The sequence below is a fragment of the Leucopleurus acutus genome (assembly GCF_964270905.1).
Source record: "Leucopleurus acutus genome assembly, chromosome: Y".
Taxonomy (NCBI): domain Eukaryota; kingdom Metazoa; phylum Chordata; class Mammalia; order Artiodactyla; family Delphinidae; genus Leucopleurus; species Leucopleurus acutus.
Genome location: NC_139164.1, coordinates 1,615,841 through 1,636,560, shown reverse-complemented (window position 1 = coordinate 1,636,560; position 20,720 = coordinate 1,615,841). Strand labels below are relative to the sequence as shown.

General features: G+C 50.9%; 1 long non-coding RNA gene across 1 annotated transcript; it reads right to left on the bottom strand.

Moving 5' to 3' along the window:
- Positions 1-9,823: 9,823 nt before the first annotated feature.
- LOC309978887 lies at positions 9,824-16,741 on the bottom strand. The gene is made up of 4 exons (XR_014327151.1): positions 16,709-16,741; positions 13,811-13,851; positions 11,198-11,221; positions 9,824-10,077 (listed from the first exon to the last, which is right to left on the bottom strand). It is a non-coding gene; the product is annotated as an uncharacterized lncRNA (long non-coding RNA).
- Between the last annotated feature and the right edge of the window lie 3,979 nt (positions 16,742-20,720).

The following is a 20,720-nucleotide window of genomic DNA, read 5'->3' as shown; positions in this document are numbered from 1 at the left end:
GTAATGATAAGGCATGTTGCCCGGAAAGTAACGTTGTTCTTCATAATCTGTTTCCCCACCCGCCCCGCAAACTTTCAGTGTCCGGGGTTACGTACACCAAGGCTCGCCCCGGCCAGGGGGTTGCTCAGTACCACCGACCCACCAGCAGAGGGAGGCCAAGGGCAGGTTTTGGGATTTTGAATTCGCCCAAATCCTTAAAAAAATACTCCTGGAACAGGCTTTTGTTTCATAGCTTCCTTCCTGGAGGTGGAGGCCCCCTGGCAAAACACAGACAGATTCAGACATGGTTGGTCTCAGGACCAAACCTTGGGAGACCCCGAGTTAACATCTGAGCTGCTGTTTCTGCAATAAAGCATTCCCCTCTCCACCCACCCCCCGCCCATCTTCCCTTTAGCGATGTCTTTAGGGCTTTCCTGATTCAGCAGACAGGATCTCTGCTCCCAAGGACGGCTACCCACCCGTCCTTGGGCGTGTAATTCTTCAAACCCGGAAGCCTGGACCCAAAGGTGAAACAGAAAGTCCCAGCACGCCCCCAGCCCTGGCCCCAACCCATTTCCCTGGGGTCTGTGCACCTTTCCACAGAAAGGTTTGCAATTTAGTCCTTCTGTGGTTTTCTTTTGGGAGAAGGGTCCAAACACTGCAGACTCCACCCAAATATCTTTGCCGACTCCCTTGTGATTGAAAGTTCACTGAAAACAAAAGCAAGTTACTTATGTAAGGTCTGTGGCAGTGAAACCAAATCTTACAGATGAGAAAACCTTTTCAAAAGCATCTCTCAAGTCCCCCGTGGGTCCGTAATAAAGGCCCAGCTTTAACATCCCTTCATTATGCAAGGGGTTCTACACTGGACTGTATTAGAAATAACATTACCAGCGAAGGACCCCAGAAAGTATTTTTTAATTCAAAATATGTTATCACTTATTGAGTGTGACACTTGAACACAGCTCACACAGGTGCATCGCGGGTGACTGCTTTCAACTCTATTTGCAATATATATATATATATATATTTTTTTTTTGCGGTACGCGGGCCTCTCACCGCTGTGGCCTCTCCCGTTGCGGAGCACAGGCTCCGGACGCGCAGGCTCAGCGGCCATGGCTCACGGGCCCAGCCGCTCCGCGGCATGTGGGATCTTCCCGGACCGGGGCACGAACCCGCGTCCCCTGCATCGGCAGGCGGACTCCCAACCACTGCGCCACCAGGGTAGCCCCTATTTGCAATATTTTTAAACACATTGCCTTGTTAAACAAAAGCAGACACAAAACCTTTTACTCACGAAATCAAAGTATGCATTTTGCATGAACTTTTTTGATAGATTGTATTCAAAAGGATTTAGCCTTTCATTACCTAAGTTAAATTAAGTGACGCATATTTGTCAAAGAATTTTATAACATAATATAGCCAATATTCCGTAATACCTGTAAATGGAGTATAACTCTTAAAACTTGTGAAACACTATATTGTACACCTGTAACATATAATATTGTACAGCAAATATACTTCAATTAAAAAAATGTATAACAAGAAGAGATCTTAAAAGCCATTATTTAGGTGTGGTTTCAAATCAGCTCTAAAGGCCTATATTAAAAAAACAAAACAAAACGACTTCAAGGACTTTTTGAAAAGTAATAAATTCTAAATAAAATGAAACATTTTTCATCTTAAGAACAAATTTCCTAGATACAGATGATTCGTGGGAAGACGTGTCAGTGTGTCTATTGGACCTAAGTTGTTTTGGTTGTTATTTTATTAAAGTAATTTTTTAAGTGAAATATAGTCGATGTACAATATTCTATTAGTTTCATGCATGCAACAGAGCGACTCAACATTTTTATAGATTGTATTCCATTAAAGTTATTATAAAATATTGGCTCTATTCCCTATGCTGTACAACATATCCTTGTTGCTTATTTATTCTATACACAGCAGTTTGTATCTCTTAATCTCTTTGCCCCATCTTGCCCCTCCCCCCTTCCCTCTCCCCACTGGGACCCGCTAGTTTGCTCTCTGTATCTGTGAGTCTGCTTCTGTTTTGTTACATTTATTCATATACTTATCAGGCTTTACACTTAGGGAAGATAAAATTGGGAGGGAAACTTGCCATTCGTCCTGCAACAATTCCACCTCCTGTTGTACTGGAAATAGCGGGCCCGTTGCCCCCACCAGGGTCACCAGCACCCCGCACAGGATAGGAGACACGATTTTTGCTATCTTGTTGCCTGCAGGAACCCAGAAAAGTAAGATGGTCTGTGAAAAACACAGCCAGCCGGAACTCCGCTGGTTGTAAATAACTCTGCAATCACATCCCCGGCCCTCCCCACCCTCCTATTCACACAAGAAGCCCGAGGAAGTGATTCTGCTTTCAGGAGAGCTTACCAACCAGTCTTACCGGACTGGGGCATCCAACAGTTTTGCGCAGAAGATAGGCTTGATATGTTTTTTCATGTATTTGTGAATTTGGATGAATCTGTAGCTTTGGGGACATAGAATGTTCACTCATGCAAAAAATTTTTTTTAACCAAAAAGTGCCTGATAGCCCGATCCTCAAATCACGCTGGGGCTCTGAACACAACCATAGAGCAAACATCAATGCTTTAAGGGAAGCTTAGGTATTCCTGCACAAAATCCAAGGTATGGAAGCTTGATGGGACAAAAATCAACACTTCCCCAGAAGAACAAATCGTTGCTTCCATCTAAAATAACCACCCATGTCCTACACCAGATCCAGGCAAGTGCCCGGCGTGTCGTAGGGGACAGATGAGTGGCCATGCCGTGGATGTGGCTCCCGTGATGCTGGGAAGAGCGTTACCACGGCGCCCAGGGATCTATCCCTCCCTTGTGCTGCTGTCTCACCCTGTCCCCTGCTGGATCCCGCTCTCCAGGGCTCCCCACCCCCCATGCACACCCTCTACCATGTGACTTGGTGGCATGGGAGGTGGGGGGGGTCCAGGTCATCATCCTCAGAATTGGGTCTTCAGCCAGTAGAACCGGCAGACGTGAAGCTGTGATGCTCCTCTTTATTCTCTGGTACCGTGTCTGGCTGCCTTGTGGCCCAGCCTGGCCTGGCCTCTTGGATGGATGTGGGCTGGTTTTAGCCCAATTGCGACTCACATAATCATAATCAATGGTGGTTGTTTAAAATCACTGTTTGGGGCTCTTTTGTTACATAGCACCGCTAACTGATACACCTCTTTCCTCTCTGCCATCCCATACAAAACAACCACGTGATATCAATGGTGACTACCAAACGGTCCTCCAGGCTGACCTCTTATCCCCATGTCCACTGTCTTTACAACATCTTCTTTAGTCTGGGAACTAAGTGGGTCTTAACACTGATCTCCCTGACCATCACTGGCCCTCTGATCCATGCGTCACATAGGCTTAAATAGGGGCAGGCTTTTTCCCATGGAGCATGTAGAAAGTGCAGACGTGCCCATGGGGTCGCCTGGCCAGTCCCAAGTGTTGCCCCCTGCCCATCACACTCCACACCCTGGCCCCATACACCACAGTTGTTCCCGGGGTGTACCCAGCCCGACCTAGCACAGCACCTACCTCTCCTGTCCTGGCTGCCTCCCACCCATCCTTTAGACCCGGCCTTGGAGATGGGCCCCTCCATTCTGCCCCAGGCTAGGATGAGTCCCTCTGTCCTGCCGTGGACCCCGTCAAACCACGTGTCAGACCTGGATCCTTGCCCTGAGATGCACCCCTCCTGCCCACGAGGAGAGACGCATCCACGGACCTCCCCAGAATGTCCCTACACCCAGCAAAGAGCAGCACTGACTCCGCATGGGGATGGGGTCTGAAGGTTGGAGAGACACCTCAATACCTTTCTTCTTCCCAAAGCCTTGGGGTCAGCTGGGCAGATTCACTGTCACCCTCCACCCAAATGCCAGATGACCAAGAGACTGGACCCCATCCTCCCAGGGACACACAACAACAGCCCCCATTTCTGGACCTGTGATGGGGCTGGCAGTGCCCTCTGGGGGCTCTCCAAGGCTGAATGCCATGACTTCCCCTCTCCTCTCCATGTTGGCTACCGGTCAGTAGTGGTCAATGAAAGGGACGCCATTCGTGGCCCAGTGGCAAGTCCATGAGCCCCAGTCCTGCTCTCGGAGCTCCGAGGCATCTTGCAGCCTGAGGACTGTCCTCGCCCTCCTTCTCTGACCCCCACAGGATGGACCCCTCCTTGAAGGACAGACATGTGTGTTCAGGAGCTTCCAGACGAGCATGGGAACAGTAGGTGCTCCCTGAACACCCTCAGGTTGAAATCATTACACGTCTACCCCACTTCATCCCACAGCGATGTGGCGAGCTCGCTCCTGGAAAGGTGGGCTGCCCCGCCCCTGTGTGTTACCTTGTGGGTTGCCGTAGGAGGGGTAGCCGTCTCCACCTAGAAGGGGACAAGCACACGGTCATTCATTTATTCGGAAGAGCTGGTCGGGCTGCCTTCTGCTGCCAGCGCCATGAAATTGATAGGGACACGGCCACGAGCAGAGCAGACCAAACCTCTGCTCTCACGGAGCTGGCCTCCCGGCGGGCAGGTGGGGACAGACAGAGCTAGGAAGGGGAGATGCAGGCGTCACAGCTGGGGGCGAGCGGGACCAGTGGAGGTGGAGGGGGCGTGGCTCTCACCGGGCCGGGCCTGGATCCCAACCTGCTACTTCCACCCCTAGCCTCAAGCAAGATTTATATAGAGGATGCAGACAGGACACTGTGATTTTCATCAGAAATATACGTATTTGGTTTTCCTCCCTAATCCAAGCACAGAGCCCCTTGGAATTTCCTAAACGATAGGAATGATAAAGGGGTCTTTTGTGAAGTGACAAAAGAGATAAAGGTGTCTTTTGTTATTCAGAACCACACTGGAGTTTATGTGCATGAGGTGACTTTTGGAAACAGGGCAACCAGCCAGCGATGGGAGGGTGGGGGCTTTCAGCCTCACCCCTGTCCTGTGGCCAAGGAGTTCATCAGGCTCACGGGACAGAGCCTCTGCAAAAGCCCAGGAGACGGGGTTTGGAGAGCTTCCGAGTGAGTGAATTTATCTACACGGTGGAAGGCAGTGCACCCCAACTCCAGAAGCTCCTAACTTGGGACCCCCTCGCCCTGTGTCTCTTCATCTGCCCGTTCACCTGTGTCGTTTATCATATCCTTTATGTGAAATAAAATTCAGGTTTCATGGCAGGGCAAGAAACATTTAAACCTAAGAAATTTTCTCTTCCCTTTGGCCTCCTGTCTCCACCCCTCGCTGTGCCTCGTGTACCTGCCTTAGGCGTTGGTCGGACCTCCCCCATCGGCAGGAATATCTGCTCAACCGTAAACGGCCGCATTCTCCCAGCGCCAGCAAGACGGCTCCTAACAAGGTAACCTTCCTTCTCCATCTTGTAAGGGGCCACAGTGACGCTTAGATTGTGTAACCTGTCACTAGTACACGCTGCGAGGTCCAGCCCTCTGTCTCAAAAAACTTAACAGAAGTGGGCCTTGACTTCCAAACGGGGCGGAAGAGCTCTCAGACTTTTCTGAGATGCTCTACCTGGGTGATCACCTTCAAATCTGGCCCGGATACAATTTTCCATGAGATCCCACGTGACGCGTGGCCAATAATAATTAATAATAATAATGATAAAAGGGTGTCTCCTGAAACATCTTGGAACAGAGAACAGCTTTGAGAGAACCCCTTAGGAACATCCTGCTGGACGCTGTCCGTCAAAGAGCACAGCCTTTTGGAGGCGGGGCTGTTAGACCTTTCAAGTCAACAACAGTGGAGGGTATTTGTGTCCTGATGAAGGCGTTTAGGGGTGAGCCCTCCGTCGCCGAAGTTAGCTAAGGCATTGCTCATGCAACCGATCTTTACAGGACCTACTGTGTGCCACGTCTGGCTTCTGGCTCTGGGGATGCATCAGTGGAGGAAAGGCAAAAATCCCTGCGTGCGTGCGTGCGTGCGTGCGTGCGTGTGTGTGTACTTTTCATTCTGACTCAAGGAAATAAATTAACCACAATTGCATGGCATTGCACGTTACAAAGTATAACATGATCTCCTGCTGCAGCGCAAAGGGATGCAGAGAAAGGATCACAGCTTAGGATCTAGAGGTCAGGTCTTGGAGACAGACATGCCCCCCACCCCAAGCTGAAACCTGCAGGGGAGAAATGATGCCTGGATCTCTCTGAAGGCTGTCTGGCTGGGCGTAAGCAACGGTGTTTTGCACCCTAGGAATTCAACGTTCGAATAATATCTCAAGAGAATCGGAAACAGGGGAACTCCCCATCACCCAACCAGCTGGAAATGAGGATGCCCGTAGAGCTGAGCTTTGCCCAGCACCCACCCGTCGGCACACGTGTCTGGCCAAGCCGTGGAATTCTTGCGATTCTCCCACCGCCATGAGCCAGCATCCCTTCCCGAGCGGTCCTCCCCCAGGTGCATGGATTCCCAACACGTCACTCGATCTATGGTGGGAACTCAGGCCACGTGGCCCCAAACGGCTCTTGACAGGGGAAGCAAAACTCAACGGAACACCCAAAACAGGGCAACCAAGGACACAGAGAATCCCCTTCCTCCATAGTGACGTGAGATGTCTTTGGGGCGCGTTGCATTCTTTCAGCCCCAAACAAAACAAAACAAAACGCATCCTCCGTCAACAGAGAGATTGGTAACAGCAGGTGGACTCCTTGTTAAAGAACCTCTGCGTATTTCAAACGCGCCCGAGGACAGAATTCCAAGATGGTCCATTGCATCCCTCCCAACGCTTCCGGAAGGCGTCTCAGTACTCACCTGCACCGTTGTCAGAGCTGCCAGGCTGGGGACGTGGCAGTGGCTTTGGCCTTGGATAGATATCTGTTGGAAAACACCAAGGTGATGTTAGGAAAAGAATGACATCTTCCCACAACGAACCGTTCACACAATACAGAAGGCCGAAATACAACATGACATTCCGGCTTGTTTATATTTGCTGTTTCTCGCCTTCACAGAGCCTCTGGTACTCAACATCTCCAAAGCTTTAAACACCGTGTTGACCTTGGCGCCCAGAACCTCCTCCTTTGGTTCTGAAAGCAAGAAGTTCACAGATTCCTGAAAAGAATCTGGCAGACGCCGCCCTGTGAATGTTCCGATGTTTAGCGTTATCGCAGACGTCACGTTGTTTGCAAAAGCCCGTCATCAATACCAGGACAGAAGCATCTCACGTTTTTGATGACGTGTTACCCTTCCTGCTGTGCGTGTGTACGTTCCCTCACTGGAGTTAATCTTAACTTTTGTCACAAATGCCTTTAATCTGCCCTTCAAACTTAGCCCAAGCTTCCTGCCCCAGAGCCTTGGCACAAAACGCTGTCTCTGCCAGGATCTCCCATTCCACCTGCAGAGCCTTTCTTGCACAGCAGAATGTTCCAGAACACCCTGTATTCAAGGGACTGCTCACCACTGCCTTCAATGACTCACCTTTCTTCTCAAGAGACACACACAGGACCTGGGTGAGCCAGAGGGCAAGCGTGAAATTTAAGGAGAGCTTCTACTCCTGTGTCGCTGTTTCCACACTTAAGTTCTAATCAAGTTCTTTCCCCTCTTCGTTTGCTGTCTGTGTTGCGTTTGCTGCGTCCCTGTTTCTACACGTTTTATCATTTCATTATGAATCGTTCCAAACGGGTTAGGCAGAAAGTATACTCACTGAGTCTCATCAGTGTTCCAAAACCCCTTAATCAAGACGTGTTCCCCAATACACAATAAACCATCAGCAGAACTAGCTTCTAAGGGACAGTCAGGCTGATACCAAAAGCCATATAACTCGTATCAAATATAAATTCGTTATTTGGGGGTACCATTGTAAAGGCATCTCCCCACTGGGTTTTAGCAGAGCTTGAAAACAAAGGCCAGAAAGCAACCTTCCTCTCATTTGGAATGTGTCAGCTGCTGGAACCCTGAGTCACAGAGGGACCCCTCCCAAGCATGAGGCTTGCTACCCACGCCCTGGGGTGGGTGAGTCACCCTGGTCCGGGTGACTCATCTTACAGGATGGCCAGCATCCAACATTCTCTGGACCCCGTAGGAGGGAAGCCCATGGGAATACATTTAACCCGAGATCCCCAAATAGCCTGTAGCAAGAAACGCTCCCCAGGAGGGATTTCCATGGCACCTTGTAGAACAACAGCGCTCCACTGGACAACAGTTTGTTGAAAAGGCTGGGAGGGATTTTTACAAGAAAGGAATCGATGGAGCTGGGATGTTAAAATTGGAGGGGGAAAAAAAAAACGAAAGGGGATGAAACCGAGCAGGGCCCTGTGGAGCTCCTGGGCACAAAAGCCTTCCTGTGTCCCCCGTTTCTTGATTACAGGAAATAGGCCTCCTTCAGCCCCCATGACCTTCCCTGAGTTCCAACAGGGCAGATTCAAGTAGTTGCCAGTCAGGGAAGGGAGGGGATGCAGAGACCAGGGAGAAGCAGTGAAGACACAATAGTGCAGCCTGGGGGCAGGTCCTGGTTTCCCCTCAAGGGATACACGTGACAATACTGTTGGTCAGATACTGAAAACCCCAACAAATGGACGATGTTAACTACTCGATAAGGCGTTCTTCATTCCAAAGAGAAGGCCACAGTTTGACAACCTCTGAGAAGCACAGAAGCCCATCAGGAGACCCCCTGAGCCCAGGTGATGTCTAGACTGAAGGAGTACAGGCCCTGCAGGCACCCTGGTCCTTCTCAGCAGCCCCACCCTTTGAACCATTGCTATAAAACTCCTCACCGAATCCCACCCCAGGTAGGGACACTTTTTTTTTTTGCGGTACGCGGGCCTCTCACTGTTGTGGCCTCTCCCGTTGCGGAGCACAGGCTCCGGACGCGCAGGCTCAGCGGCCATGGCCCACGGGCCCAGCCTCTCCGCGGCATGTGGGATCCTCCCGGACCGGGGCACGAACCCGCGTCCCCTGCATCGGCAGGCGGACTCTCAACCAGTGCGCCACCAGGGAAGCCCAGGGACACAGTTATGAGGGCAGGAGCCCACTGTGTCCCCCTTTGCCGGGCAAAGCAACGAAGCTATTCTTTTCTACTTCACCTGAAACTCTGTCTCTGAGATTCAATTTGGCACCGCTGTACAGAGGCCAAGTTTCGGTATCAAGGATGACAAAGTAGTGACGTAAGCGTCCATTAACGAACGCAGTTAGTGGCCTGGGCTGCTTTGCAATTAGGTAACACCTTCGTAGAACCTTACGTCTTACTTTTCATGACATCTCCCTCACCATGGCCATCACCACCGCCGAGGAGATGAATTTCCACCCATCCCAAGGCCACACCAAGCTTCCAGGAAGCTTCCGCAAGCTCTCAACTTGGCCAGTGTCACTGGTCACCTCTGCCTGGTCAGCTTTTAGGTCTTTAGGGTTTTTGAATTGCTGAGGACTTTATGGGCTATTGGCTAATATTACCCCCCTCCCGCCCCCCCCCCTTTTTTTAAAAAGTGATCTATAGGCGCAGTGTCTGCCAAGCTTTTAAAACAAAGGAGAAACTGAAGATAAATGACCTAAAACACACACTGCAAGGGAACTTATTAGGAACCACGGAAACAGCCAGAAGAAGACTCGTCCTCCAGCCTGATTAAAATTGCAGCACAGGGCTTCCCTGGTGGCGCAGTGGTTGGGAGTCCGCCTGCCGATGCAGGGGACGCGGGTTCGTGCCCCGGTCCGGGAGGATCCCGCGTGCCGCGGAGCGGCTGGGCCCGTGAGCCATGGCCGCTGGGCCTGCGCGTCCGGAGCCTGTGCTCCGCGGCGGGAGAGGCCACGACAGTGAGAGGCCCACGTACCAAAAAAAAAAAAAAAAAAAAAAAAAATTGCAGCACAATAATGCACGACGTCCCCAAATGCTCAGCATTCTCCAAGTGTCTGAGCAACGAGGAAATAAAATGGTGCAAACTGCCCCCCCCCCATAAAAGCTGAGTTGGTTCCTACTTCAGAAGCAGTCAGATGAAAACTCACAGTTAAAAAGAAAAAAAAAAAGAGGCACCTTTCATCAAACTTGCTTTGAAATGAATGAACTTTCTTACTTCCACTGTTGTCGGGATTTCCGGGCTGTGGCTGGTGGGGAGGCGTGGGCTTTGGGTCGATATCTGGGGGGAAGACAACACTGCCTGTTCAGAAGAGAAGAATGTCCTTCCGTCGGTAGCAGCCTATAAAATAAGAACTAGATCTTGTATTTGAGTCACAGTTGCTGCTCACAGATCACCACCGAGCCGCTAAAAATCACTTAGCCACTAGATGGAAAACCTCGGAACGTAGAACTTAAAGAGAAAACTGCACACACACAGTTACAAAAGGAACTGTTTAGCCTTTACATTGTACGCAAAAAAAAAACCCAACAAAAAAACCCAAAAAACTGTTTACTCCTTGAAGATTATCTTGTGCGACATTTGCTACGTGATGCCACTTCCCTCCGGTATCTGCCTCCAACTCTTTACGCAAACATTTACTTTCACTTTGTTTAATAGCATATAACAGATTTAAAAGTGCTTTAAGCCCTGTCTTTTAACATAGTCATTAAATCATTTTACATCTACAGTAATTAATGTTACGTTATTCCTACTATTTTATTTTTTTTCCTTTCTTTTCTTTTTTCAAATTTCTGGACCTCTACTTAGTTAATCAAGTTTGCTTTATTCTTCATTCAATCAAGTTTATTTTATTCTTCATTTAATCAAGCTGATTCTTCATTTTTCTCTATTTAGTTAATCAAGTTTATTCTTCATTCAATCAACTTTATCCTTCTTTTCATCAACTTTATTCTTAATTTTTCTCTCCTGGACTAACGTAGGAATTATACACGATCAACCTAAGTGTGCGTGTTTCTGTTGAAATCCTTGTTTTCAGTTCATTTGGGTCTATACCCAGGAGTAGAACTGTTGCGTCATAGGGAAATTCTATACGTAGCTTTCTGAGCAGCTGCCAGACTGTTTTCCGCTGAGGCTGCACCGTTGTCTATCCCCACCAGCAACGCACGAAGGCTCCAATGTCTCCACACCCTCAGCGACACTTGGTATCGCCCATATTTTGATTCTAGCAGTCCTAGTAGGAATGATGTCTCACTGTGATTTTGATTTCCAGTTCCCCAAGGACTAGGCTTTGCTTTAAACACCTGCCCCTCTTTCACACACTCCACGTCCCTAGAAACACCTGCAAAAACCTCATCTCAGGGGCGCAGCCTCATTTCTGTGCAGCCAGGGAGTCCCTCACCTGAGCTCGGCTTCTTGGTGGGCTCTGTGGAGAGAGAGGACATACATTCAGTACGCTTCGAGGATTTACGTGCGGCTCCAAGAAAGAATCGTTAATGCCCTAATAAACAATGAGAATTTCAAGGCGCTAACACAGACATGATATGAACACAAATTCCACTCTGTATTCGGGGGTGGGGGGGGGGGAGAATAAAAGCATCTTTAAAACCCACGCCCACCAGTCTCCACGGGAGCTATGCAGGGGTCCCGCTGGGGGAGCAAAGCTTTCCTGGGGTGGTCGGCTAAGCTCCTTAGGAAGTAAGTTTCATCCGAGCCTTGCAGGAGGTGAGGTAGCGAGATTTGGGACGCCAGCAGGAGGACAGACTTAGCAAAGAGCATCCCGGGCAGGGGGCGCAGAGCTGGTGCCCCACAAACGTGCCTGCGGAGCAGAGGTAGGGCGGCTGAAGGCAGATCTGGAGAGAAGCTTCCCCCAGTTCCAGGACGATGCTTCTCTCACTTTCTTGCACGTGTTTCTTCACGTGACAGAAGTTTGCGGAGGGCCTGTTGTTGCCGGGGGTGTGTAAACGCGGTGGTCCACAGCTTCCCAGGTGGTTTCAGTTCCCTGAGGTCAGCACTCGTGGACGGGGCATCAGCTGCAGAGTACCTGTCGGCCAGGCTCAGTGAGTCTGGGGGGTGCAGTGTGGGTGGGCAGACAGGGGCAGGAGGAAGAGGTTGGGGGAAGGTGCTTGGAGGGGTGGCACCTGACAAGGGTGAGGGAGGTTGGAACTGCCGGGTGCACAGTGGACAGGGTCCTTCCTCTCTGCAGAAAGCCCTCTCTCACTGAGCATCGTGGGTTCAAGGTCCATCCACGTGGTAGCCTGGGTCAGAGCTTCACTCCTTTTCATCGCTGAGTCACATTCCACTGTGTGCCTGGACCCCAGGCTGTTTCTCCATCCATCCGTCCATGGACATTTGGGTAGCTTCTGCCTTTTGGCGATGATGAGTTACGCCGCTGTAAACACGTATGCGTCTGAGTCTCTCCTTTCAATCCTTCCCTTTCTTCCTAGGAAGGGAATTGCCAGTTCACAGGTTGATGACGTTTTTTAATTGATAAAACGCCTCCGATGATTCTGCACCACAGCCCTCAGCTGCGTGTGCCCTACCCTGGGCGTGCTCCTTCTTTATCCATCCCAGACCCTGTGCCAACCGCCCAGGCTGAATGTGGGGCAGTACCTCCCAATGCCCCGCAGTGTGGCTGCAACCCCTGGCCCTCCTATAACCCTGACCTTGCAGCCCATCCACTCTGGGAAGGACTGAGCCCTTCACCATTGCAGTCAGACGGGGGAAGCAGCGTGTCAGCTTTGATCTGCACTAAGCTTGTCTGGTGCTCTGACAATAATCTCATATCTGCTCTGTCACGGTTACCACTAGCAAAAGCCTCAGTCAGTGGGGAAAATTGGGGAGGGAGCAGGTCTTGCCTCCATTATTTTGTTCTTTCTATTTCTTACATGTCTGCAATTTTTTCTGATTACAAAATAATATGTAGTAAAAATTCCAACATATCAGAAATGTAAAAACTTAGATAATGAATATCTTTCAAAATGCCATTCTCTACAGAAGAAATATTGTTAAAATTCTATGATTCCTAAGGTGTGTTTTCATTTTAAAAAGCAGCCCCTTTGAGAGTACAGAAGTGCTGAGTGTCGCTCCCCGGCTCGTAAGTGGAGAAGTGATGACGGGCTGCTATTGGAGGCCACCCTGTCCCCTGGTTCTCAAGCTTCTTTTTTTTTTGCGGTACGCGGGCCTCTCACTGCTGTGGCCTCTCCCGTCGCAGAGCACAGGCTCCGGACGCGCGGGCTCAGCGGCCGTGGCTCACGGGCCCAGCCGCTCCGCGGCATGTGGGATCTTCCCGGACCGGGGCACGAACCCGCGTCCCCTGCATCGGCAGGTGGGCTCTCAACCACTGCGCCACCAGGGAAGCCCTGGTTGTCATCCTTTTAAGTTGAGTGGGTCTGGTGATCACGTCCCTTCTTTACTTCTCGGAAAATCCACCGTAATTGATGTGCGATGAGGGACCGGGGGTTCTCCTGATGACAGGAGAAGCTGATTTTTCTAAGTAGACAAGCACTGATGTTTCTTCCCACTGTGCCTACAGGTCACAACCTTTCCTTCCTCCCCAAGCTCCCAGGTCTGAAGGCTCCTGCCACCCAGCTTGACTGTGGGCCTTAATCCAGACCTTCCTCCCGGGCCCAGGAGATGTACAGTCAGCCTTTCTGCTGGCAAGAAGGTCCAGCTGACCTCAAGGGTAGTGGCCACACACAGGTGGGGTGTAGGGGGGGTCTTCCAAGTCGTAGATGCTCCGCGAATAGAGGTGAACCACATTTAAGAGAAGGAAAACCCTCCAGGGTATGCGCGGACCCCTGGCTTGGGGAGCCCAGACCTACCAAGACCTAAGACCGAGCCCCACAGCTAAGGCCGGATGTGAAGGTCCATTTCCCGGGGCTTGTGTCTTAGGTGAAAAACAGAGCTCTCACTGCCTGGAATTCGGAATCCCCGCCACCCCCAGCCCCGAGGCAGCACAGAGCTGACACAGACCGCGAAGCACAGCATCTCCTAGAGGAAGACGGGCACTTACCGGGGTCATCGAGAGCATCGGCAAATCAAAGTCACCTTGACCTGTGGGGGGACAGGGCGCTAGGCCACACCGCGACGGCACCGCCGGGGCCCCTGACACCTGTCTCCACCCCCTTGGCCCCACCTGCCCAGACATGCCCCCTGGTGCAAAGGTCAAGCCCAGCACCCACCGTGAGGTCAGCGGAAGACCAAAGTCCCCCCTCTCTCTCCACTTCCCCTGTGGTGTGTTTGTCAACCCAACATCTTGGCTCTCCTGGCAGGCTGCGCCCCTCACCAAAGACGCCTCCGAAGGAAGATGACGGCACCCCGTCTTTTTTATTTTACTATTATTGAAGTATAGTTAAGCTACAATATAGTGTTAGTTTCTGCTGTACGCGAAAGTGATTCGGTTATACATATATATATCTTTTCAGATTCTTTTCCCTTATAGGTTATTACAAGATATTGAATGCAGTTCCCTGTGCTGTACAGTAGGTCCTTGCTAATTATCTATTTTATATACAATAGTTGACATCTGCTAATTCCAAACTCCTAATTGATTCTCCCCCCCCCCCCACCGCTTTCCCCTTTGGTAACCATAGGTTTGTTTGCTATGTCTGTGAGTCTGTTTCTGTTGTGTAAATAAGTTCATCTGTATTATTTTTTACATTCCAAGTATAAGTGATACCGTATGGTATTTGTCTTTCTCTCTCTGACTTATTTCACTTAGTATGATCATTTCTAGATCCATCCATGTTGCTGCCAATGGCATCCCCATCTTTTTTTTTAATTAAAAATAATTTTTTTAGGGGCTTCCCTGGTGGCGCAGTGGTTGAGAGTCCACCTGCCGATGCAGGGGACACGGGTTCGTGCCCCGGTCCGGGAGGATCCCACATGCCACGGAGCGGCTGGACCCGTGAGCCATGGCCGCTGGGCCTGCGTGTCCAGAGCCTGTGCTCCGCAACGGGAGAGGCCACGACAGTGAGAAGCCCGCGTACCGCAAAAAAAAAAAAAGGAAAAAAAAGATTTTTTTTAAAATTATTTTTTGGGCTGTGCCGGGTCTTTGTTGTTGCGTGCGGACTTTTCTCTAGCTGCAGCGAGCGGGGGCTACTCTTTGCTGCGGTGCGTGGGCTTCTCATTGCAGTGGCTTCTCTTGTTGCGGAGCATGGGCTCTAGGCACGCGGGCTCAGTAGTTGTGGCTCGCGGGCTCTGGAGCGCAGGCTCAGTAGTTGTGGCGCATGGGCTTCATTGCTCCGCGGCATGTGGGATCTTCCCGGACCAGGGCTCGAACCCGTGTCCCCGGCATTGGCAGGAGGATTCTTAACCACTGCGCCACCAGGGAAGTTCCTGGTATCCCCGTCTTAAACAGGAGGGAGATGCTCCTGGGATCTCAGCTGCCTCGAGCAAAACACACAGACGTCTTGGAAAGCCAAAGCACCCGTGCATTCTGCAAACATTTACGAACTGCGACTCTGATCGAGGCACACTGTCACCCAATGGGGACGGGACCTTCCATGACACTAGCCCTGCTTCCTGGTTCTTTAGGGGAGAGAGACCCGTGAATATCCCTAAAGGTGGGGACAGGGTGTAGCGGGGACCACAAGGCAGCGGGGGCAATTGCACGTCTTGTGTGAGCCGACCTGGAGGTCTGCCTGGAGGAGGTGACACGTGAGCCGTGTGAAAGATAGTGGTTTACGCACCGGGAGACACTCTGGCCCCAGTTTACACCTCAGGGGATGCCTTCGGGAAATGCAGTACGGTGGCGGCTCTGTGGCTGGAACTATGGATATCTTCCTTTATGGCTAAGACACAATGCATCTTGGACTGAGGCCCAGAATCGCGCTGCCCTGGCCTCTCCGTGACACCCCCGCAAGCATTTCCCAAACATTTCAACCCCGGCTCCCTCCCAGTGTTCAGGGGCCCAGATATTTTGTTGGCATGCCAGTTTCAGACTTGCTAAAAATACTATGAGGAAGTCTAGGGTCTGGAGAGAAGCGGAGGCTGGATTTCAGTTTTCTTACAAGCTCAACTCGGAGAAACTTGGGTGGATAACAAGTGAGTCGGGGGGACTGGCACCGACTGCTCACGGGTACGGGGTTCCTTATGGGGGTGATAAGAACATTCTGGCATTCCATGGTGGTGATGGTCGCACAACATTGTGAACATGCTGAACAAAAACGTCTGCACTATTCACTTTCAAAGCGTTCACAGGGTGACTCTGATGCCTGTGAATTTTATCTCAAAAACACACACAAAACCTTTCTAACGAGCTGAGTGTTCCTTTCCTGCCAGCTTAAGGGCTTCTTCCCACACACATCCCACCCATCACTTTCACTGCCTCTAAAACTAGGGAAGCCCAATCAGAAAACCTCTGAGCTCCTGACCAACTTGTATCTCATCTTTGGCTGATAAAAAAGAGCTTTTGAAAAGAGCTCTGTTGAGACAGAATCCATAGATTATACAATTCAATATAATTGAAACTGGACGGCAGAGGAGCTGAGGTCAGAGGGCATCCGCCGGCAGCCTCACGGTCCGGACTGGAGGCCGGGGCTCAGTGCGTTTAGACACCAAACCCCGGAGAGCCGCCTCTAACACAGGGAGGTCCCGCGTCTGTCCTCAGCGCCCCTCTCTTTGGCCAGGGTCTGTGTCCCTCCAGCTTCTGCCAGGTCCTCTTTTGGGGACAAGCTGGCCACTCTCTGCTTTGGGTCATTGTGCAGGGGCCGGGTGACAGGAATCAGCGTCAGCCTTGGGGACTCTGAAGACACATGCCTTCCAGGGCTGCCAGTGGGGCTGTGGCTGACCCTCCCTGCAGTTTGAAAGGACAGATACCGGTGCAGGGCCCCCAGTGCCCCTCAGCTACAAGGGCAGCTCCGGAATTTGCATTCTAATCGCCAGTTGGCAGTTTACAGGTAACTCTCACCAGGCTCTTCCCAGGAGTTCCAGGCGTCCCGTGAAGAAGCACCTACACAGTGTCCTCCAACCTGAGATGATCAAAGCCTCTGTGATCTGTCTCCTCCCGGCCTCTCCCGAATCCATCGCACAACCAACGGGGCTGGGCGGGAGCTGTTTTCCAAAAGGGCCTTGGGTCGTCTCTGGGGATGTGGTAGCCTTGCCGGCTGGCCTTCTCACGGCCGGAAGCCAGGGAGCGCCGTCTGGGGCTCTGAGAACAGCCAAGTCCCTCCGCCCTGCCCTAACCCCATTCTGTGTCCCCTTCTCTTTCCAGCAGCCTCCTTCCGTGTGGAGATGCTTCTGACGAGGAGAGGTCGTGGAGGAAGCCGTCCCTAGCTGTGGCGCTGCTGGGAGGCCCGTGGGCATGACTCATGCACAGAGCTGGCGGGCTGCACCCAGTATGAGGCGCTCCCCTACCCTGGGCTTGGCGACGATCCAGTCCCGCAGGCCAGTGGTTTAGCCCCAGAGGGGCTGCAGCCCAGACCCTCCCCACGTGCTTCAAATCGTAGCCCCACCGGGTGCAGCCCTGCCAGGGACATCACTCAGGTGGACGCTGCTGATTCAGAGGTTCAACCTCGGTGGAGCTGGGGGGCAGGGGGGATGCAGCTCCCCAGGGCAACTACTTCCACTATCTTTTTTTTTTTTTTTCCACTCGGAGCCTAAGACGGGGCTGGGAACATAAGACGTGTTTCTGATCTGCTTAGTTTAGCTGGCTCGGCCGTTGCTAATCGATCCCACATGTTCTGGGCTCTGTAAACACCGAGGGGAAAGGAGCCGCGTGGGGTCTGCGATCATAAGGCTGGTCACCCATTGCTGACGTCCTGGAGATGGGCGTTGAAAAGGACTCGTGCTGCGGGGTGGGAGGTCTTAGCGCCATACCCAAGAACCCCTACCCTCCAAAAGCAAAGCTATTTAGGAGGGATTTTGAGATGAAACCACCTGAGTGGCACTTGGAGGCATTCTCTCGTTATCTCTAGTAACCCATCCCCTCCCTCCCCAGTCAAATTCTACCCCAGCAAGATTCTAAGATGCTTTGTATCAGAGTTTGCTTCCCTGAACTTCTCAGACCCACAAGCCTACAGGACAAGGGGAATTTTTGCAAAGGGCAGAGCTGTTGGAATAATCATGACACAGTGCTGAGGAGGACACCATGCACTAGAAAAAACCCACCCCGCCTCCACGGCGGAGGCGACCACGATAGAGGTACATGTCCCAGTTCCCACTAACTAACCCCTGAATTATTCCCTCCGAAGGAGAAAAACAGCCCCAGGCTAGCTCTGAGAAGAGGGGGGAAAGCTGATTACTATCTAAAACCCTTATTACAGCCGTTAGCAACAGCATTTATAGGTGCTGAATTTAATTACCTTTGAGTGGGTCCATCAGGGGATAAGAATCCCACCCCCCACAGGCAGGCAGGATCTTAGATTTTATTATTCCGGCCAGTGTCGGAACCGCTGCCTTTCAAGACAATCGCTTTCCATTCCTTACATAGGAATTTACAGGCTTCATCTGAAGCGTGGGTTAATTGAAGCCAGTCCTTCCGGAACCAGCGGCCACAGGTTAAGCCACTTTGCACGCCATACATGGGTAGGACGTTCTTGTCCTTGAGGGATTTCACCCAGCTGAAGCAGGACTCCCAGGGAACAAAGCCCGACTTCCTTCAGGCAAATTTAAGGTGCCCCTTTTGACTCTGGCTCAATTGTCTTTAAAAATACTCTATTTCAGGGGACTTCCCTGGTGGTCCAGTGGTAAAGCATCCGCCTTCCAATGCAGGGGACGTGGGTTCGATCCCTGGCCTGGCATCTAAGATCCCGGTGCCGCGAGGCAGCTAAGCCCACGCGCTGCAACTAGCGAGCCCGCACGCCTCAACTAGAGCCTGCGTGCCGCAAACTACGGAGCCTGTGCTCTAGGGCCCTCGACCCACAACTACTGAAGGCTGCGCACCTAGAGCCCGTGCTCTGCAGGAAGAGAAGCCACTGCAATGAGAAGCCCGTGCACCGCAATGAAGAGCAGCCCCTGCTCGCCGCAACTAGAGAAAGCCCGCGCGCAGCAATGAAGACCCAACGCAGCCAAAACTAAATAAATTTATAAAAATTAAAAATAATAAAGTCTACGGGAGGAAGTGCGTGGGTTATATGCAAATATGACATTATTTTATATAAGGGACTTGAGCTTCCATTGATTTTGGTGTCCCGGGGGTCCTGGAACTAATCCCCCTCAAATACCAAGGGATGCCGGTACGTTTTTAGTCTGTAGGTAGAAAAGGAGCTCTGTTTAAGCACACACAGATGTTTAGTCTTGTCTGATAAGAGAAGAAGATACAATACATGTAGAAGGGGATTTCAGAGCCACTGTATAATATAGATACAGGAAAATGGTAATGTATACCCAGGATACAATAGATATACAGGAAAAAGGGGAATATAAGGAAATATATATATATATGTATATGTATATACAAAATCTAGAGTTATACCTGTATTATAGCTAGCTAGCTAGATGACAGATAGATAGTTGATAGATGTTAGCGAGCTAGTTGATAGATAGATGATAGGTAGATAGATAGTTGATAGATGTTAGATAGTTGATAGGTAGATGATAGGTAGGTAGGTAGGTTGATAGATATTAGATAGTTGATAGATAGATACATAGACAGAAGATAGATAGGTAGGTAGATAGATAGGTGGGTAGATAGAAAGGTAGATAGATAGATTTTTTCCTCAACAAACCAAACACGACAAGCAGCCCCTGGCGTTTCCATTTCTGCTTCTATCAGCTTTTCGAAGACCTGTCTTGGTCTCATGGTCCTTCAAGTGCACCCAGGTTTGATAGCGAAAGGTAATTCAATACACTGGAAATCTGACACCGCCGCATTGTAAACCCCTATGCCTCAGGACTGTAATCAAATTCTTCTTTTATTTTATACACACAGTTTAGTCGTTATAAGAACGGTTAAGTGACGTTCACCATAGCGATAGTCTGCTTTTCCGGAGCCTAGGTAACAAGCAGCTTGACAGCCTTGCAGGAAGTGTTTGGGGACCTCGTGAACTCGCTCACGCCGACAGCTGCTGGTGGTTTGGGGTGTGAGGGGGTGGTCCATGCATTTAACAAACTATCCAGGACTCGGGCCAGCTGCACAACATCTTCACACCGACGCACCCTGATCCAGACCTCACTACCTTTCCCGTCCCTCCTCGCACCTCTCCTGCCTGTGCATGTTCCCAGCAATGGGACCTCAGACAAATGATGGAACACCTCTGTGCCTCCGTGTACCCATCTATAAGAGGGCATCAAAAAAAAAGGGCATCAAGGGACTCCCCTGGCAGTCCAGTGGTTAAGACTGCGCTTCCAATGCAGGGATGCAGGGGACAGGGGTTCGATCCCTGGTCAGGGAACTAAGATCCCACATGCTGTGCGGCATGGCCAAAAATAAAATAAAATAATATCATCTTCAGAAAGAAAAAAAAAAGTTCCGTGTTCGATCAAAACAGGAAACATATTTAAAAAGAAAGAAAGAAAAAGTGCACCACGCCTGGCAGCCCCAGCCCAAGGCTGTGTGAGAATGAACTCGATTAACACCCGCGGAGCCTGTCGCAAGTCACGCCCTCATCAAAAGAACGTAACGGAGCACTCAGCTAACGTCAGCCAGGGCCGGCTCCTGCATTGTTTTCTCTTCTGAAGAACAGCGGTTAAATCCACAACACGTTTCCCCAGCACATACGTGATGCGCTGAAGGAATCTGGCATCCCATTATCCCCAAAGGAGCAACCCGACCGTGCCTGGGAGGAGGCAGAGCTGCCTGAGCCCGCAGGTGAACCCACAGTTCCTACCGTGTGCACAGCAGCAGGAATAAACGCTCAGACAGGTTTTGCTGGCTCGGCTTCTGGGCGGGTCTGTGTAGAATCAGAGCTCTGCTCTCTTGCTCTTCTCAGCCCTGGTGTCAGTTCAGGGACTAACGTCTCCCTGCAAACAGAAGCGCCTGG